Below are 20,498 nucleotides of genomic sequence, written 5' to 3' on the forward strand. Positions count from 1 at the left end.
CTGAGATATCCAACCTGCATCTTGAATGCTTTCAGGGTTGCCAGCTCTTAACCCAAAGGCATGTGACATGGTGAGGCTGAGTACGGATTACGGCTGTCTTTTAAATTCCAGTGGAGGTAAAAAAGCAACAAGCTGAAAAATAAATTAAAGCTTGGCAATTTCTAGCCTGCTTTAGTCCTCTATGCCTGCCTTTAACATTTTAATCATTACTCAGATGATCAAATGCAGGTAGCATTGCAATACTTTCCATGTCTTACTAATCCAGTTACAGCTGCTCTGGAAGGCTGTGACAGGCAGCTTGAAACACATCTGAAACTGCCTTTGGATTTTTATCAACTGTACGAACATACAAGGAAGAGTTATGCACAACAGATTCCTGACTGCACTTTCCAAGGGCAGTATTTTAATCCAAGAATTACTCTACCCAATAAACTTTTTGCTAACCTTAAACACATCCTCACCCCTCCCTGTGTTTGGGTATCACTTTCAGTTGTCTGAAAACATTGCTGTAAGGAGAAATACTTTGCAGGAGACTGAGGTTCAGAGACACCCCTGGGACCGAACTGCATCTGCCAAGTGTCAGGCTTGTCCCAGGGAAAGTGAAGCCATGCACTGCGGAGCGGCGTCTAGGAAGAAGTGCAAAAAGCTTCTCACCTTTCTTCAGTTTTTCCGTCTGCAAGATGTATCAAGTGAGCAAAGCTATCACTGCATAACTGCACAGATGAAAATACAAGAGCAGCTCTTAGACTCACACACTGGCTCTCAGCTGCTTCACCAACACAAAACTGCCCGAGGCTTCAGCCTGAACCGAAGGGATGCAGGTACAGCTGCTCTGAAGCCTCACTTCTGCAGTCAAAATACAGGCATCTCATTCAGGTCACTAATGATTTCTGTAAATTCCAATTTTATGGCATTATACCACCAGTGACCTTCAAGGAATTTCTGCAAAGATCTGGGGGAATACTCATCTGCAAAGTAAATTTTTGAAAGGGAAGAACTAGGACCAGAGTTGGCCCCCAGAAGGGTAATTTTGCTATCATGCACTTTCTGGAGTGAAGGGTACTTGCCAAATAAACAACACCACTAGTATTGAATATTGGAACCCAGTCGCCCACGATCCCAGCACAAACACATGGACCTCACTGCAACTCTATTTCGAGAGGGAGGATGGCCAGCACTGGCCTCCTCTGGTGGGTTTATCCTGGCTGGATTCTGCAGTGTCTCACTTCAGTAGGAACCACCACAGCTCTTTTGGTCCCTGTGTGAACTTTACAAGAACATCCCTATTTGCACTTCCCTTTGTTGCATTCCCTTATTTAAACTCATGGTAGCAAAGGTATCTTTTAAGTCAGTTGTTGGTATATTGCTCCCACTAAGTTAGGATGACCTATGCTAACTCCCACACAGTAAAAAACCCCACGCATCATTTCTAATTGCTTTCAGGCCAACACTGCTGTTGCAGAGCACAAATTAGCTACAGAATCAAGACTTTTTCCTCTGGAGCACATTAGAATTATATTAATTCCCTCTACACTTAAAAGTGCAGCATTTGTTCTACCCACAATCAGGTCAGTCCTGTTGTATCAGAATGCAATCCTTCCTCCTAGTGCTGCAAGAACTGCATTTGGCACAGGAATTCTTGGCTCGATTGTTCTCAGATCACTAGCTGTTATATGAAAATAGTTATTTGATTTTACCTTGTAACAGCATTATGGGGATGGAAACCAGTGATAATTGTAAAGCATTCAGGCAGTACAGTAACAAAGAGCTATTTAAGTGGTTTAAGATAGTCAAGCGCTGAGTTTATTTGTTTGGTATTTAGATGCGTCTTCAATACCTCCTGTATACTTCTACTGGCTGTTTTAAAACAGGAAAACATTTACCAGTCAGGGCTTAATGTATCTGGCTCCCTGTGGTGGGCTGCTGCTGCCTGGAAACCAGGTGCCCACCAAAGCCATCCTATCACTCCCCTCCTCAGCTGGGCAGGGGAGAAAAAATATAACAAAAAACCTGTGGGTTGAAATAAGGACAGGGAGAGATCACTCACCAACTACTGCCATGGGCAAAATAGACTTGAAATGGGGAAATTAATTTAATTTATTGCCAATCAAATCAAAGTAGGATAACGAAAAATAAAAATTAAAACACCTTCCCCACCCCTCCCTTCTTCCTGAGCTTAACTTTACTCCAAATTTCTCTACCTGCTCCCCACCAGAGCATTGTCTCTGCCTCTCACTCCTCCTCAGGGGAAGGACTCCTCACATCCTTCCTCTGCTCCAACCTGAGTCCTTCCTGTGGGGTGCAGTTCTTCACAAACTGTTCCAGCATGGTCTCTTCCCATGGGGTGCAGTTCTTCAGGCACAGACAGCTCCAGTGTGGGTCCCCCATGGAGCCACAAGTCAGGCCAGCAAAGTCGTTCCAGTGTGGGCTCCTCTCTTCATGGGTCCACAGGTCCTGGCAGGAGCCTGCTCCTGCATGGATTTTCCATGGGGCCACAGTTTCCCTCAGGCATCCACCTTTTCCAGCATGGTCCCCTCCACAGGCTGCAGGAGGATCTCTGCTCCACCATGGACCTCCATGGGCTGCAGGGGCACACCTGCCTCACCATGGGCTGCACCCAGGCTGCAGGGGAGTCTCTGCACTGGTGCCTGGAGTACCCCGTCCCTCTCCTTCTCCACTGATCCTGGAGTCTGCAGAGCTCTTTCTCTGACATATTCTTACTCTTCCCTCTGGCTGCAATCTGCTCGTGCAGTAGTTTTTTCTGTTTCTTAGCCACTACCACCATCAGTGATGGACTTGGCCTTGGCCAGTGTTAGGTCTGTCCTGGAGCCAGCTGTCATTGGCTCCATAGGACACCTGGGAAGCTTCTGGCAGCTTCTCACAGGAGCCACCCCTGCAGCCCCCCACTACCAAAACCTTGCCATGGAAACCTAATACACCTCTGAATGCAAAACATCATCTGATCCCTTCTCTTAGTTTGTTTTCCTTCAGTCCACATCCATTAGCAAAACATATACAGTGACCAACCGCCTGCTTCACCCCAAAGCTGAAGGGAGTCTACAGCCCTGGCCACTTCTGTTCCCAACCAGTCCCCAAAGCCAAATGCCTGCTGCCTTACCAGGTTTGGTGCCCTTAGCAGTGTGATTATTCAGCGTGTGGTTTCCTTCCACATACATCCTGCACACATCCTCCTGTAGAATTAAATTCAGGCTTGCAAAGCTGCTCCAGCATCTGCCATGCCTGGAGCCAGAGAATGCAGTCCTACTGGTCCTGGTGATTTGTAGGCTTCTTTGGAGTTATCAAGTTTCTTCACAGTCACAGGTCCCCTTCACCAGATCCCAGCCCAGTTATCTCTCAGAGACAACAAAAACCCCTAATGCCCAAGTTGCAAATACACTTTTTAAAATATTTTGCTACATCCTTTTCTCTCTTATAGACAAAACAGAGTATTTCCATCCCTCTCTCACTCCCAGACTGCAATACTAGTTACAATCTCTTCAACTATCTACTGTTACCAAAGACATACCCAAAGATCTCAAGCAACACCAAACTGTAAAGTACAAAAGCAAGCACTGATAACCAAAAGCACTTTATCATCCTACCAAAGCGATGTGCCTGGCCAGAGATAAGACAGACTGAAGAGCAGCTAATGTCTTTATTGTAGCTAATGCTAGCAAAAAATTCACTTTGCCAGAGACATTGATATATTAATGTGTGTAATATTATATAAAACCAAAGACTTTCCTAGAGTGTTTCCAAGATAATTGGCATTATTCTGCTATCACCACTAGGGCTCCAATCCCAAGCTCTTTATGCTGGGTTGATGGCATGGAGAATTGTAGCTGCAGCCTGAAGAATCACAGAATCATAGAAAGGGACCGCAAAAATCATCTACTTCCCAGCCACCTACCATGGGCAGGGACATCTTTCAACAGACCAGGTTGCTCAGAGCTCCGTCCAGCCTGGCCTTGAACACTTCCAGGGATGGGGCATCCACAGCACTGGGCAACCTGTTCCAGTGCCTCACCACCCTCAGAGTGAAAAACTTCCTCCTGATATCTAATACAAACCAATATCTTTTTGTTTGAATCCATTCATCTTTGTCCTGCCACAACATGCCCTTGTAAAATGCCCTCTCCATCTTTCTTGTAGGCTCCCTTCAGGTACTGGAAGGCTGCAATTAGGTCACCCTGAAGCCTTCTCTTGGCTGAACAATTCCAGTTGTCTCAGCCTTTTGTTGTATGAGAGGTGTTCCATCCCTCTAATCATCTTGGTGGCCTCCTCTGGACTTGTTCCAGCAGATCTGTGTCCTTCCTGTGCTGGGGCTCCCAGAGCTGGATGCAGCACTGCAGGTGGGGTCTCACCAGAGCAGAGTAGAGGGGCAGAATCCCGTCCCTCGCCCTGCTGCCCATCCTGCTTTGGATGCAGTCCAGGATGTGTTTGGCTTTCTGGGCTGCAAGTGCACATTGACAGCTCATGTCCAGCCTCTCATCCAGCAGAATCCTCAGGTCCTTCTCAGCAGGGCTGCTCTTGATCTGTTCATGCCCCAGCCTGGAGTGATATTCATTGCCCCAGCAAAGTGTTCCATGTGTCTGCTGCACATTTACTCTTCCAGGACTTACAAACTGTGCTGCTCCTCCACAACCTGCCAACTCCTTTGTCTATGAAGCTGGCACAGGAATACAAAGTGATCTTTATTTATGAGACAAGGGGCTGTGGAGGGAAAAGGACAACAGAACTATTCTTCAGAAATAAAATTAATGCTGCAGCCAACCTACCTCTGCTTTGCAATTTTTAGAGCTCACCTACTCTGGTAAAAAAAAACAACCAACCAACCAAAAGCCAACCCAAAACCCAAATCCATATTCTAATTCCAGTATTTATGCTTAATCACTGCATCTTATCATACAAAGTGCAAGCTAACCACAGTGCTACACCACCATGAGCAACATGGACAGCAAAGATAACAGCATTTGATTGTTGCTAATATGATTTAGAAACTGCTTCCCCACATCAAATTTCCAGCTAACTCTCTGTGTCTTCTCAAGGAACGCCCTTCCTTCCTCTTTGCACACAAGTTATCAAATTCAGGACAGCAGCTGAACTGCCAAGAGAAATGGAGGATTTTAAATTGAAATCAAAGAGCAGAATCTCAATCAATTTCTTATGCCCTTGACAGCATGCAGTACGGGCGGCTGCAGAGAGAGAATTGCTTAGCCTGGTGAAAAGGAAGAAGGAACCTGAAGTTTATTTGCATTCCTTCATCTCAAATGGTGGCTTTTGGGGGCACTGGCTATTCACTTAAGAAGCTTGACTCCATGTTTTGAACTGCCTCTACAGTTTCAAGTAGGAGCATGATCTCTATAAAAACCAGCTGCAAATAAGTTGGTATCAATCTGGCTGGCTAATAAGATGAGAGGATGAAAGGAGAAAGAAGAAGAGCACCTTTGAAGGGTCACAGACACAAATCTCCTTTGGACTAGCAGCACATGCCAAGGAATGAGCAAAAATCCACTGGATTGCACGGGATTCAACAGGGGACCCAGCAATACGAAGCCCGAGGGTATCCTTAATGAGACTTGCTTATGCTTCACACTGCAGTGAAGCAGCTTTTGAGCACAACAGTGTGGTCACAAGCTGTGTAGAAGCAGTCCAGCCTTTGGGGGGCCTCATTGTCAAACAAGGCACTGGCTTATAAAGTCACAGAAAACAACTCTGCGTCAATAAAACTGACTCAAGACTGAACCCGTGGCAAGAAACAAGACCCCTCGCACTACCTGACACAGCTGCCCACCAAAGAAAGCTCCATCACAAAACCAAACACCATCAAACCCTTCTGCAAGGGCCGGGCTGTGCTGCAATGCGAGGCAGGGCATTTAAGTGGGCAATAGCACCACCTGGTGACTCCTGGGACTACGGGAGGAGGGAACCGGGTCCACTTGGCCATGCTGAGACGGGAGCAGAGGAGAAAGGGCCACTGAGTGAACTGCTCACGTGAGTTGGGAGTCAAAAGCCTGGGTAAGGAGGGAAAGAGGACAGCATAATGAAGTTCCAAGAACTAGAAAGGTGAGACAGACAGAGACAGAAAGAAGGGTGCCTGAGCACCTTCCCTTGGAATTCCAGGTATCTCCCACTGCTGGTACCACCTTGCGGAGCCCAGTGTGGCAATGGGTACAGTATGGCAAAGGCAGCTTCAAAGGAATGCCCCTATTGCACAATTAATTTATTGTATTAATGAGCAAAGAAAGGAAAAAACCCACAAAACCCCACCCAAACCTGCACACTATCAAAAATGTTGTATGCCACAGAGGGGAAATTTTTGGGTTAATTTTTAGGAGACTTATAGCTATGGGACTTTATGGAGTCACTATCATCCAAACAAGAACTGTACCTCTAATTGCCTTTTACTGACCACTGGATCATAGGATCCTCCTGACCACGGTATAACACGGACCAGCAGATAAACCCACTAAACCCACCCTGACAGGTGCTCTGCAAGTGGTAAGAAAGCGTGTTACAGAATCACAGAATGGTTTGGGATGAAAGGAACCTCAGAGATCATCTAGTTCCATCCCCCTTGCCATGGACAGGGACACCTTCCACTAGATCAAGTTTCTCAAAGTCCCGTCCAACCTGGTCCTGAACGCTTCCAGGGATGGGGCATTCCCAGCTTCCCTCGGGGACTGCACACCCGCACTCCATGGCATGCTCTCCTACCAGCCCCGCTCACCCTAATGACATCTCCCTGCTGCCAGTTTGCTGATTTCCCATCTGAGCTCCACCACACACACTTAAGCATGACCTCTCCAATGTTCACCACTTCATTTTTCAGGTGAGGATGAAAAATGGGCCCTGGTTTACCACAGGAACATTCCTGCTGGTGGTGTCACAGATGGGTCACAGTCTCCCCATCAATGAAGTAGGAACTAAAAGCCAACTTCCCAGATCTCTCCAGCAAGTCAAACCTCGACTGGGAGGAGCTAAATAAAGCTGAAGTAAAAATAAATTAAAACTGCAAGTCCAGCTTTAATGCCTATGCAATTTTATTAATAGTAATGCCTGGATTTTGGCAATTCCAATTGTCAGAGTTCATTTTCTAGACAAATTTGGGAGACTTTTTAACATCTCCATGATGTCATCCCTTTCCTACCCACTCTATCTCAAAATACACTTGCAGTCACAAAAATCCACTCGATGTACTACTCCTCCCGCAGAGAATTTCCTATTTAAAGATACAGTAAAAATGTGTGAATAGTATCAACTTAGAAATCCTCATAATTGTCTCTGAACTTGAAAAATTAGGTAAGGGAAGTAACACACAAGTCACTGTACCTCGAATTGTCAGTGATAACGAGTATTGACTGCAGGGGTTTTATCTCTGTTGGCCACATGCACACATACCAGCGGAACAATTTGGTTAAATATCCTTCATCACTATTGTGCAATGCAGTGATCAGAGAAACTAAATTTAGTTTTCAGACTAGATGCATAAATAACCTGAGGTTTTCATAGTTAAGTAAACACATTAGGCAACAGCATCCTGTCAAATGTTGTTTTCAAGTACAATTTGCCAGCAAAAAAATGGGATAAACAATTCTGTGTAGCTCTTTCCAAACCAAGTTCTTTTCCTAAGTGAACCTTCCCCACACACATTGTAGCAGATGAAACTTTCAAAATACTGGTATGATGAGGAGAAAATCTTTGACTTGAATTGCTATTTGGTACAAGTTTCTGTTCATACTCCAACACCCTACCTCTTTAATTGTCAAATCCTATCATTAGGGGCCATAATTTAGAAATACAGGCTTGTTAGTGCCACCTAGTAAACATGAAAACAAAGTAATTTATATTCCTGTCCCAACATAGAAGATATTGAACATCTTCCAGCCAATGAAACTGCTAATCCAATCCAAACACTGTAATTTCATATTGCAGATTGCCTACAAGTACCAACAGTCTTTTTCTTTTATTAAATGACAGCAGTGGCTCTTACAGAAGCAACAATATGCCCATCAACCACAGCATCTGATGAAATGGCTCTTGTGTTCAGCTTACTATTTCACTAGTATAAAAACTGTCCAGCAATTGCCTGGAAAAATTGTAAAAAGGCTCAATTACCTTCAGATTTGTCCATTCAGGCTCAATAAGCCCTATTCAATTCAATGTTCAGACATACTCCTCCCAATTTGTAACTATCCCACCTGCATACCAGAGAGGAAGAAAAAAGCCACATAAATTATGAGTTCCACCTGAAACACCAGCTGAAAACATCAGGCGTGGAGACAAGAAAGCCCAATCCCTTGTCCCTTGCAGCAACAGAGAGGAAGAAGGCAGTTTCAGGGGGCAGCTATAAAAACTAACATTTCCTCTAACAAACAGGAACCAGCCTCATGGCCACAGATCTTTGCTCCAAATTAGCAGAACCCTGGTACTGGGTATGTCACCTACCAACAACTAGAAGCTAGTAACTCTTCCTCTGGTCTCTACTGGCCAAAGGCAGCCAGACACCATCAGCCTTGAGCGGGTCAGGAAACACCTCAAGCGTGGGACAGCAACTGAACTGAAGAGTTCATACACGGATTTATTGCCGGAAACTCTGCCTCTGCTTATCAGCTCCTTTTAGCTGATACAACAACCTGTAAAATCAGCAGCCTCTGGTGACAATCTAAGGTGTGAGTTGCTCTCCTTCATCAGCAGCCTGAAGGCTGCCCAGCTGCTAATGGCACCCTCTTCACGCAAGCTGCTCTTACCATTTGCCAGCCTTTGGAAAACCGCCTCCATCAGCCTTCCAGACACACTGAAACACATCTTCTCCAGGGGGTATGAGGGGAAGGGGACAAGTTGAGAGTTTCTGAAATTTGCCATTATTTTTTATTTAAAATTAACTGCAAATTACATATAGATACTATGCATCCGTGCGGACATTAAGAGGTGACATGAAGGAGAGGTCTAAAATCCTTGAAACTGGGGGTTTCCATTTCCTGAATTTATGTGTAGGACTGGGAATGGACAATAAGAAGTTTGCCTAAACCTAAATCTGTGTTAAGAAATGTTTCACCCAACTGTTAGGTTTAATTAACCTCCATTAGTAGTGATTTCATATTCATTTCAACTCTTGCCTGGATGTAAAGTTTTCCCCAAGACAGCAAACATCACCACTTACTTTAAACAGCATCATATAAACACCCACCTGGTCCTTTCCCCTCTATCAGTCATGCAAGTAAACAGAAGAGGTAACAGCAAGCACGGTATACTAAAACCCAGGGCTAAATTTTTTATCTGTGGATTTACTGTGTGCTGCTGTGAAGTTACTGAACGTAAAGCTATCTGCACCAAACAGGCTCCTAAATGGGAGAAATTATCAGCACAAGGCTGTAGCCCTTAAGCAGGTGACTTCTTGAATGTGTTCACCTCCCATTGATTTCATCAGGAATGAAACACAGCAATTTCTAAAAGCTGCTAGTGATGCCTTAGGTTTTAACTTTTATATTTTTCAAATCCTGTACTGCTTAGTGTGTAACTCTGAAGTTTCTTGTAGCCTGTTAACTTCTGCTCTCTCGTGTTAGGTAGACATAACAAAGCCTCTCCGGGCCTGCTCTTCAAGGACACCCAGACCGTCCTAGGCCCAAAAAGTATAAACCAAAAGCCTTTGAGAGGGGGTCAAGATGAGGGGAATTACATCATTAAACTGAAGCTTTAATTGGAGAATTAACCCTGATACGCAAACGAACCAAACCTATAAAAGTGTGAAGAACTTGTGACCGGTCATCCATCTTGGGGTCCATCTGGCAATAGCCTCTGGCCCCAGGAGGTACCTTTGAAGGCCTTTCAAATAAATACCTACTTGTATTCCCTTATTCTTGTCTAGTCTCTGTTTCTAGGAGGCCTCTCAAGGTATCAGCAGCACTAGTGCCATGAAATTCAAATTTTTAGGGAAAAGCGCTTAAGCAAAACCAAGTTTTGTTGCTCTTATTGTTAAGGCACCTGCTTCTCTCCATCACAAAAATAACTAGGAAATCAGTATCTAACTTACAACTGACTTGAAGAAGGAAGTTTTTATTCACCTGGCCGATTTTTTTCACCATCACTCAGAATCTGGAAACCAGAAATGTTCAAAAGTGTATGGACTTTGCAAATCTCAACTGAAAATACTCCAGGAACATTTCAAATGGAATGCTAAACCATGCAATTTAGTATATTGTCCTCCTTCTCAGAGGACAAAGGGGTAGAAGAAGAGTACATTTCATCTTTTCCTCCAAAGTAGGAAAAGACTGAGCCACACAGAAGGTACTGAGGAGCCACCCTCAGGACAGACTGTCTGGATGCTAAACACATTTCCAGCGTCACAGCCTGAGTGTTTGGGACCACATGGAACTGACTCCGAAGTTCCCCCAGATCTCAGACATGGCAGAACAACAGGCACAGGGATTGAGGAAGGCATCTCAATTGGCCAATGAAATCCTACCAGAGCTTTCCTTTGTCACATCTGTGACAGTGTTCTTGACTAGTTGAGAGAGACAGCTTAATTTAAAGCAATGCAAATAACAATTCTGCAGGCTCCACTGGCCAAAAGTGTTTTGAAACACAAATGAAACAGCACTAAGACAAAGTCAGGGCTTTAAAATAATTAAAAAGGAAACTGAAGGCTAAAACCGAGGGAGAAGTGGCAGGGTTTTTTCACCCAATGTTACTATTTCTACTACCCTTTGTTGGTTTGCTCTGTCCAGCTTTCTATTATCCTCAGCTTCTCTTTCCCTTGCTCCTCACTTTACTCCTCTGTGTTCCTCATTCCCTCTCATCAGTCCCCCTACAATACTCCCTGATGTTCTCCCTCAGTGTCAGTTTCAATACTCCACCTCCTCCTCCTTTAGTCTCTGTCTTTATCTGTTCTGTTCCTCCAAATCTCCTCGATGCCAACTTCTACACCCCTTTTTCTACTTGTCTGCACATCCTCACAAGTGTTCAAGGCCCTGAGCAATGCTGCCTACAGGAAGGTGTCCCTGCCCACAGCAGCAGGACTGCAATGAGATGATCTTTAAGGTCCCTTCCAACCCAAACCATTCTTTGGTGATAAACTATTCCTGAAGAACTTCTAAGGCTGCAGGGCTACCACTCTCCTTCTGACAATCTTTTTAAATTTGGATTTAGGGTGTCAAAGGCTTGCTTTCTCTCTTTATCCACATCAGCCTAAGGGAGAAGGCAAACCCAGCCACAAAACTGAGGTAGAACTGAGCTACTCTATCCGATTTTAATGTCAAATGATGGGAATCAATCATGAGCTGTGTTATCCAAATACTTAATTTACTTAAACATTTTATCTTATTCTCCACACAGCAGTGCATTCAGCTGTGCATTAGAGCAAATGCTGGGCTTTAAGCACGGAATTCAATTTAGCCCACTCAGGAAAGGCTGAAGGATGTACCCTGATACTCTGCTGAAGAGGGATTACCCTAATGCTTAGAATCAAACATATGCCTAAGGATGCTACTCAGATTAGGGTTTCAGTAACATAATCTCAAATCAAATTTATGTTATCTGGTTTTATCCAACTGCCATTTTTGTCACATAAAACATGCTCCTACTGTCTGTCTAATGCCCTGGCATGCATTTATTCTTTTCAAGCACACTCTGCAGGAAAAAAAATAAACAAAAATATCCAAGGCAGAAAAAAATAAACATCAAAGGACAGAGCAATTGATTCTGAAGACTATTCACATAAACCACACTCTGCTGCTGGACTCACAATACTTGAATAGAAGGTTTAATTCCCTCACTGACATTTAAGCAAACCGAGACAAAAATGAAGTTCAACTTTCCTTGGATTTTCCACAAGAGCAGTAACATCCAAGAAAGAAAACTGCTGGTGTAAGGGATAATGTAGCAAAAACCCCCATGTTTGTAGCAAACTCACAAAATTAATACCCTAAAAGCAAGCTTGTCTGCACAGTATTGAAAAGGCTGAAGTCCGCATGGACTATGCACCATGAACGACTTCTGGCCTAAAAGTGGTTGGAGGCTTCCTGTTCATATCAGCTTTAACAAGGTATATTCCAAGTGTTGATATTATGATTCTTAAAATAGGTACTTAAATACTTATATTTAGTATGCAAAGGAAAAGGGAAAAAAAAGACAGATAATGGGCTTCCTATTCAAGGAAGAACATATTCCCGTTCTCATTTTCTAAATCCCTCCAGGAATTAATCAGCTGCCAGATTCATCCAGCCACAAAGTAGAAGTGCAGCCTTAGAAGCTGATAGTGGTGTGTATCAGTCAGTGAGAGGTTCATTTTTTTGGTGGTTTAGGGTTTCTTTATTAACAGAGACTGCCTAAGGCAAAAAAAATTAGTATTTGCTTCCACAGATAGTAGAAGATGCTCAAAATTAAAACTGTGACTGTACATTTACCAACACCTCAAATATTTCAGTTGTAATATGCTTCTAAATCCTAAACTATTGACCATAGTGACAATGCACTTTCACCCCTCTAAATCAAGTAGTTAAAAATTAAAGTCTCAAGAGTCTAGCTGAGCTTTGGTGTGACACCACACCACATTCAAGGAAATGCTCTTTTCAATCAGTCTTCGGTAAGTCCAGTGATTCCCAGTATAGCTTCTCTGTGTTGGCACACAGCAGATGTTGACCAAACTCCTGAGGATTCCTTTTCTGACACTGAATTCCCTCACAGTAGGAAATGGGTAGATCTCGAGAATTCACACAGTGGCAGTACTGGAGATGAGTTATCAGCTACTAATTACAAGCGTGAGATAGAGAAGGTTAAAGCTATTCCAACTGTATCCCACAGGTCACCAGTGAGCGTGGAAGGAGATGCAAGTGATTCAGACACATCCTGTCACCCAGAAGCACAGCTTTGCTGAAGAACCACGAGATCCTATCAACACTTAAGTTTTGTTTGCTGCAGAATTCAATGGGCCCCAAATTCAATTTTTTTTTCACAATTAAACCCACTTTAGGAATCACTGGTAACTGATTTTGGCTCTACAGACAGGCTTTAAAGGAAAGGAGAATCTGCTTCAGAGAGTCCCTAACTGTAGGTGAATTCCTGTAAAGGCCTGATATTTATCATTTACAGTTTTTTATAGTTCCCTGCAGGGACTACGGTCCCCTGACGGGTCCAACCGGGACACCCAATGACGTCTGCAGCATCCTGTCACTCTGCTGACAAAGGAGGAAACAATAACTCAGGGACATAAAGTATTTAGTGGCTGGATTTCATGCACAGGCACTTCCACATGTTGCCCAAATAAGAACATACTCTGGCCAAAACAAAAAGTGAAAAACCGTAACTTCTCTACCCTCTCCTCCAAAAAATATAAAAGCCATGCACTAACCAGCATTTTTGTTTAAAAATATCCAGGCGAAAATAAAAAGCGTTTGTTCCACTGCCTGTTGTTCAGCTTTCAGAGCAGCCCTGCAAGGCCAGAGACCGTAAATCAACCACTGGCATGTGCTTACACAAGGCTGTGCTCCCAGTCAGCCTCCCATCCACCTCCACTGGCAGCTTTCTAAAGCTGGGATTTGTCTTTTGGCAGTGCTGTTCAAAACTGCGAGCGTTCATGGAAAGGGTGTACAAGATGTTTCAGAAGAAAACTGGAATGTGTCCCTTTCCTGGCATCTAACAAGTTGAGATGGAATTTTAAAAATTTCCTTTCACCTTGACCTTGACACCACTGCCCAGCCTCTACAAGGCATGTAGTGAGAAGAAAAACAACTCCGTAAGAATAGAAACATCTTTTATTTTGGTTTACTTCGGAAGCATGTGTCCCATGGCAGCTCCAGACACCTTCTGGTGAGGGGCTGCAGAGTTGTATTCACAGGAGCTGCCCCTGGCCTACAATCAGAAGGTAGGAGGGGGACATGACAAGGAGCAAAGCACTGAAGGCTTGCTCTGCTCTCTCCAAAGAGCATGGGATGATCCAACTCATGACGATCTAACCCATAGGCGTGATTAGCACTGGATCGAGGAAAGACTTGTAGGCAGCTTGTGGGTAGACGAACTCTATCCAGTTTCCCACCTCCTTTCCCAAAGGTACCTCTATCCATGTGTTGGGCACTCGGCTGGCCCCAGAAACAGCTTGAGAAAAACATGAGCAGAGGAAGCTCCAGATCTCTGGATGGAGAGCGCAGCTCCAAAACCAGTCCCCCCATCAGTGGAGGCTGGCGAGCCACCAAAGTTGAGGAGAAACCCCTTGCCCTGCACTCAGTTTTCTGAGGCAGCACCTGAACTGTGGGGAAGGTGGGGTCAACAGCAGCCTGCTCTAGTGGAAGATGACCCTGCTCATGGCAGCAAGGTTGGAACCAGATGATCTTTAAGGTCCCTTCCAACTCAAACCATTCCATCATTCTGTGACAGCGCAAACCTGCTAAAGCCAGTTGTGTTCACTTCAATGTGCCCCTCTGCCTTCCCCTCAAAACCACAGCGCAGGAAATGAAAAAAAAAGTGCCTGTCCTGATCTTATCTGAACAGAGATGTGGCCAGGAAATCCATGACTAACAGCAGTCCCTGGAGGGTCTAACAGCCCTGAAGGCTGGGCAAATGGCATTTGCAAGAAGGAGCAGCAGGGAGGCAAAAGAACAAGAGCAGCAGAGTTACAGCTCCAGCCTCCCTGTAAATGCTTCTCTCAACAAGCAATTAACTTGAGAAATTTTAGACAAAATATGTCAAGAATACATCTACCCAGCCTGTATGGCACTTGCAGTCTGCAGCATCCATACTGTAGCCAGCTCAGACACAACCCAACACAAGCAAAATGCACCAGCACTGTAATTTATAAACACCACCACAAGCCCTGCAGTTCAACTGCACTGTAACTGCAACACACCCTACCAATAAATCAAATTATCACCTTAGAAACAAGTCCTACCATCAACCAGTCTCAGAAAACACACTCTAAACACAAATTAAAAATGCCCTTTTCATATGGCTCGACTTAGGCCAGTTAAAAGGAATCACCTCATGAAAATGAGAGGGTTTTTCTCTTCCCCACATATTGTTCGCATGCAAAGTTTCTGCTTGCTTCACATAGTCTGCCTCAGCATTACTTCACCAAATAGGGCTAAAACTGCATTCAACCATGTGAAAAAAATTTGAGTTTATCACCATTCAACTTCCTTATTTTGGCAGAAAGAAAGAATATAGGTTTCTTTTTTACCCAGAATTACTGTAAACCAAGAAGTTTCCCAATTTTTCAGCCAGAAATCAAAAAGAGCAAAGGGCTGGGGAAATCTGAATTTAAGAGAATTTGAGAGACAGTAAAACTACAGCCTGCATATGATTGCTGGGTAATAGTCACTGCATGGATTCACTCAACAGGCAAGTTACAAGCACAGGATGGGAGCCCATGAAGTGCAGCAACAAGCACCAACCACAGGGTACTCTTTTGCTATCCAGTAGATTAGTACTAACAAGATTCCCCTTTGAGGCTTTGCTGCTACCGAAACTAAAACTTGCTTCAAATTTCTGCTTCTGCTTCTTCAGAAATCCAGTTTGGTTGGGCTGCTGGAAACGAAAGCAGAGTGTGGCCTCCACAGTCACCTTTTCCTAGAAGGATGTTCCACTCTACCCTTCTAAGCAATCCCACACAAAACCTTTGGAAGAAACTAGTAAAGAAAAAAGTTTTGTAGATACATCAGGAAAGCAATAGGGCGAAGGTCAGTATGGAATCCTGAATTCTAAATGGTGAGAAATTGTTTACCTACATATTTAATGTACATATTGCAAAAAATCTGATTGTAGCCATTTAAATATTTTATAAAATAATACAAAAAGGTTGCTTTAGGCTTCTGAAGACATTTTTTTATTGATACAAGAGAACAGGTCTTTCTTGCTTGGTGCACAACTGGACTTTTATGCAATATTGACAAACAAAATAAAAACAAAATCACCAGTCCCAGTCTCCTTCAGTATCTTGTACACTTCTGACTGGCAAAGCAGAGCAATGGATACAGAAGTGCTGTGTGCCCACATTAAGTGTAAATTTCAGAGTATTCTTCACTAAAGAAGAATATTTTAAAAACCACAATTTCCCTAGAAAATTAGGTATATGCAGTTCAGCTAACCATGTGTCTGTCTTTCAGTTCCCCACAGACTTAAAATCACTGTTTAGTTTTACCTCTCATTTGATGTTTCACTACAATGCAAAACCATAACTGGCTAGGATAGAGACGCAGAGGAGGCCTCCTTTGATGGAAAGGCTGCAGTGATGGACACTTCAAACCAGTGACAAACAGCCACGTGGTCATGACTCAAAAATTTCTCTCATGATAGAGCTACTTGTTTACATAATAAAATAGAAATGAATGAGTAGGTGATGATGAACCATTAACACTGGGGAAAAAAATTGCTTGCCAGTCTCTGTTCCTCTCTCAGACAAGATATTTCTGCGGACAAAATTATAGAAGGCACACATTTACTTCATCAGTGCATTTTTCCTCTTTTCATGACCCCCTCTGTTTGCTCTACTCTCATTTTTAGGCTACAACACTGCAGCTGTTGATGCACAGGTGGCTTCTGCACTGTGTAGCGTTACTGTCTTCAGCAGGATGCTCACCTTACCATGGAAGCCACCTTGCACATACCTGGTGAGAAGAAAGCCCCTTAACTGGTACAACCCAGCCAGGGGTGCAGCTTTGCTTTTAACAGCAGCTCCCCTCCTTGTGCTGGGACATGTAGGCCACAAAAGCATTGTGATAAGCATTTTAGACACAAAAATTCCCAGTCATCTATGTTCAGTATCATAGGATAATTTCCACAGAGGAAATGTCACTCCTTTTACAAATGCAGGCTTATCAGCTTCAGAGAGCATTTTCATGCTAGCAGGCCAGCGACTTCTTATGAGCAAGAAAATGGAGGCACAAACAGAAGGGTGAAGAAAAAAAATCTCAGATAAGGAAGATGTAGGCACTATGTTCGGGAAAAACTTTCTACAGTAAGAGCAGTTAAACCCTGGGACATAACCCCAGGGAGAAGATTATGAGTTTTTAAAGACAGAGGAGACAAACAAATGTCAGGAATAAGGGGCTTTAAGGACAAGGGATGACCTCTGAGCTTCTTCCAATCCTACCTCCTTTGGTCCTGTGATGCACAGTCACAACACAAAAATGTAATAAACAAAAACAAAAGGAAAGGAGCAATGGAGGTCACTGTAGATGGTAGCAAGCCACCTCCCAAAGGCTGAAGAGTTGTCAAAGTTTCCTCAGGAAGTGACAAAGACATGAAACTTTGCCTTAGTCTTAAACCTGGCAATCTCTTCTGCAGTTGCCACACACAGTTAGTTATGTCAGGATTTGGCAGGGAGTTGTAAATCGCTCCTCCAGCCCACATAAAGAAATGTTGGGAGCTAAGGCACGGGGCACTCAGCAGCCACAGACAGATTAGGAAACCTGGCAGCTGCACAGCCAGCCACATCGCAGCACTAAAGCACAGCTCAGCAACACACCAGTTCCCCTACACTCCTCTCTCCTCCATCCCCTCAACAAGGTGCCCACATAGAAACACCATGCAAGGCAAATGGGAGATGCACTTCATTTCATCGCATAGACTGAGCTGCAGATAAAAGCTGCTCAGCCCCAGAAGCACATGGCATCTAACAAGGGACAAATGCTGGGAACAAACAACAAACTGGACTGAGAGACCAGGAAGAGTCTGGGGTAACAGGACACAACTTGCAGCAGAGCTCAAGTGTTTGCACTCAGGAAGATGAACACCTTCCACATGTAGATACCTCACTGCCCAGCAGCAATAATTTACTGGAGGAAGTAGTTTGGGAGCAGGCTTGAGAACACTTGTATGTCAACATACTAAAGAGAGCTGTTCAACTGCACCTCCGTAGCTCCTACACCTGAGGCTGTGAGGCACCGGACAATTAGGCAGGCATCCTGCTCCCGCCGGCCCACTGGGAAGCTGGAACCATCCCTGCTCAAAGAGCTCTGCCATCAACAAAGCCTTCCTTCCAAACTGACTCACTCCCACCCCCCTGCTGCCCCAATTTCCCCTCTGCCCTTCTCTCTGGTGTATCCTTCAACAGCTACAAATCCCATAACCTGCTCCTGGCTGCTCCAAATCACTATCATGACACTCACATAGAGTTTTTAGAACCCCAAGATACTCTGGAGGAGAAAGAAATGAAATGCAGATACCCAAATCCCATTTCGTTAGGTTAATCCTAAAATCTAGAGGCTCCCTCCTGTCAATGTGGGGTTACATCCAGGAGCCAATAACCTACTCCCTACCTCCAGTGCAATGCCTGCAGGCCACTCACTGGCCCTGGAGTACTGCACTGGCCAGTGGGGCTGGCAGTGTGGACCACACCTCTGGCTTCTCTATTCCCCTTCATCATCTTCCCATCTAGACCCTCTATAGCCAAATGGGGCTTCAGGGCCTGTGGAGAAGCTGGCTTTGGAAACGTTCCACCAGCTGCAATTTTTCCCCATTGGGAAATTCTGAACAGGCAGAAACAGCCCAAGCCCAGGCCCTCTGCACAGCCTAGGGTCAGAAACCGTCAGTGGTCCTCCTGTCTGATCTAGAGCCGTGTTCAGAAGTGGGGAGAGAGATGAGTTTACAAACTAATTTAATCCATATTTCTAACAAGGATAAGAACTTGTCTTGGGACTAGGACATGCCAGACTTGACTGATTATCCAGGGACCAACAACATACAATGCAGATTAACCCACCAGGTCCAGGACCTACTGAAAAAAACAACTGTCAAGATTGCTTTTGGTAGATCTGAGAATGTATTTTTGAGTTGCCATCTAGCTTTCAAGCAGATCAGAAGATTAATACCTGCACTTGTTCACACAGACAGGTACGGAGTCTCCCTGCTCTAGAAATGTCTGAGCTTCTTGAGGGGATTCATCATCTGAAGGATTCCTCTCTTTTGGGAAAACAGACTGTCAGTCCCCACGACAAATGAGATGTCTGTGATCAGAAGCAGAAGGTTTTCTAGGACTATGCCCTATTAAAACTCAGGAAGGAACATCTCACTAATTACTAAGTGACTATAACTACAGACACATCTCCCTAAGTGCTACCACGGCCACCCCATCATTTTAATGAATCTACAGAGTAATTGCATACTCCTGGTAACACAGAGCTGCATTATAGGTTTCTTTTCCTGTCTTAAAAAAAGTAAACAATTGCCTTACAAAACCCCCAGTAAGTTTTAATGTTACAAAATATCAATAAATTATGGACATGAGGAATCTCATTCCACAAGACACTTCATCTCTATAAAATTACAACATTTTCTGCTGGAGAAGAAAATAAACAAAGACACATCCATATATTCTACCACAGACTCCTCGTGTTTGTGCAAACCACATTTATTTTTGTCACTATGCCATTTTAAAAGTTGAAGGCAGGAATTCTAACCAAGAAAGGAGGAATGGTCACTGCCAAATACTTCGGGTTGAACTCTCTGGTGCCCTGGCACCACATCCTGGCAAGAATGACTCCAGGGCAAGGTACCCACTCCTGCTGGGCTAAGTGTCAACACAAATCAGAGAGAACTGGATTGTCTATTTGTGTTTGGTTTTGAAATGTTCAACTCACTTGTATGGCATGAAAGCAAATTCACTCTAAAACTGCCTTCATTCATGCAGCTTCTCTGAGTGCTTATGGAGCTGTGGGCCTAAAAGCAGCCTAACTTGCACCGGGTAATTTGAGATTTTTGACTTTAAAAAAGAACTTGTGTACTGGATTAATGATGCTCTGCTCGTTACTGTCAGGAGAGGTGGTTCTGCTCTGCGGGGGTGTTTGTCCCAGCTTGGTGGGCACGTTTTGCTGGGAAGCTCCCTCGGTGCCGGGCAGAGAGGGGCAGGCGCAGCCAAAGTGCAGAGCTAAGCACATTGCTGCTCCAGATGTGAAACGCACGCGCGAGTTCGCCAAAAAAGCGAAATAAAAAAAAAAAAAAAAAAAAAAAGAGATGGCAAAAAGGACGTTCCTATAAGGAGTCGAGTCAAAGAAGCGCTGCTGAATAAAGCCAGGCAAGTAACTAAACAAAGCACCGAGCAGCACATCGGTGAGACGGGACCGAGCCCCGGGAGAAGGAGCCACCCGACACGTCCGGGGTGGGCAGCGCTGCTGCTCTTCTCCGTGGCGCTGCCCACCGCTGGAACGGGGGCTCGGCGAGGACACCGCCGCCTGTGACGAGCCCCCGGGATGGGCAGGAACCCCCCCCCCCCCCCCCGGTGCCTTCGGGGTTCTGGCACCGAAGGGAGACCCTCCGCAAGGCCACCGCCACCGGGGGATACGGCTCTGCGCCGGCGACCACCTCGCCTGGGGAGCGCTGGGGGAGAGCCCCAAAAGAGAGCCACTCACCACCTCCCCCAGCCCGCTACGCCCGTCTCACTTTGAAAAAGTTGAGAAACAAGACAAAAACAACAAGCCCCAAAGCCTCCCCCCGCCCCAAAGCGGAGGCCGGTGCCAAGTTTCGGCGTGCAGGAATTTACTGCGGCCGACCCCCCCGCCCCGGCCGGGACC

General features: G+C 44.8%; 1 protein-coding gene across 1 annotated transcript in view; it reads right to left on the reverse strand.

Annotated features, from left to right (window-relative positions):
* RAB31 (RAB31, member RAS oncogene family) overlaps window positions 1-20,498 on the reverse strand; it is a 66,675-nt gene that overhangs the window by 45,914 nt on the left and 263 nt on the right. The window lies entirely within an intron of this gene.

Source organism: Corvus hawaiiensis, chromosome 30, assembly GCF_020740725.1.
Source record: "Corvus hawaiiensis isolate bCorHaw1 chromosome 30, bCorHaw1.pri.cur, whole genome shotgun sequence".
Lineage (NCBI taxonomy): Eukaryota > Metazoa > Chordata > Aves > Passeriformes > Corvidae > Corvus > Corvus hawaiiensis.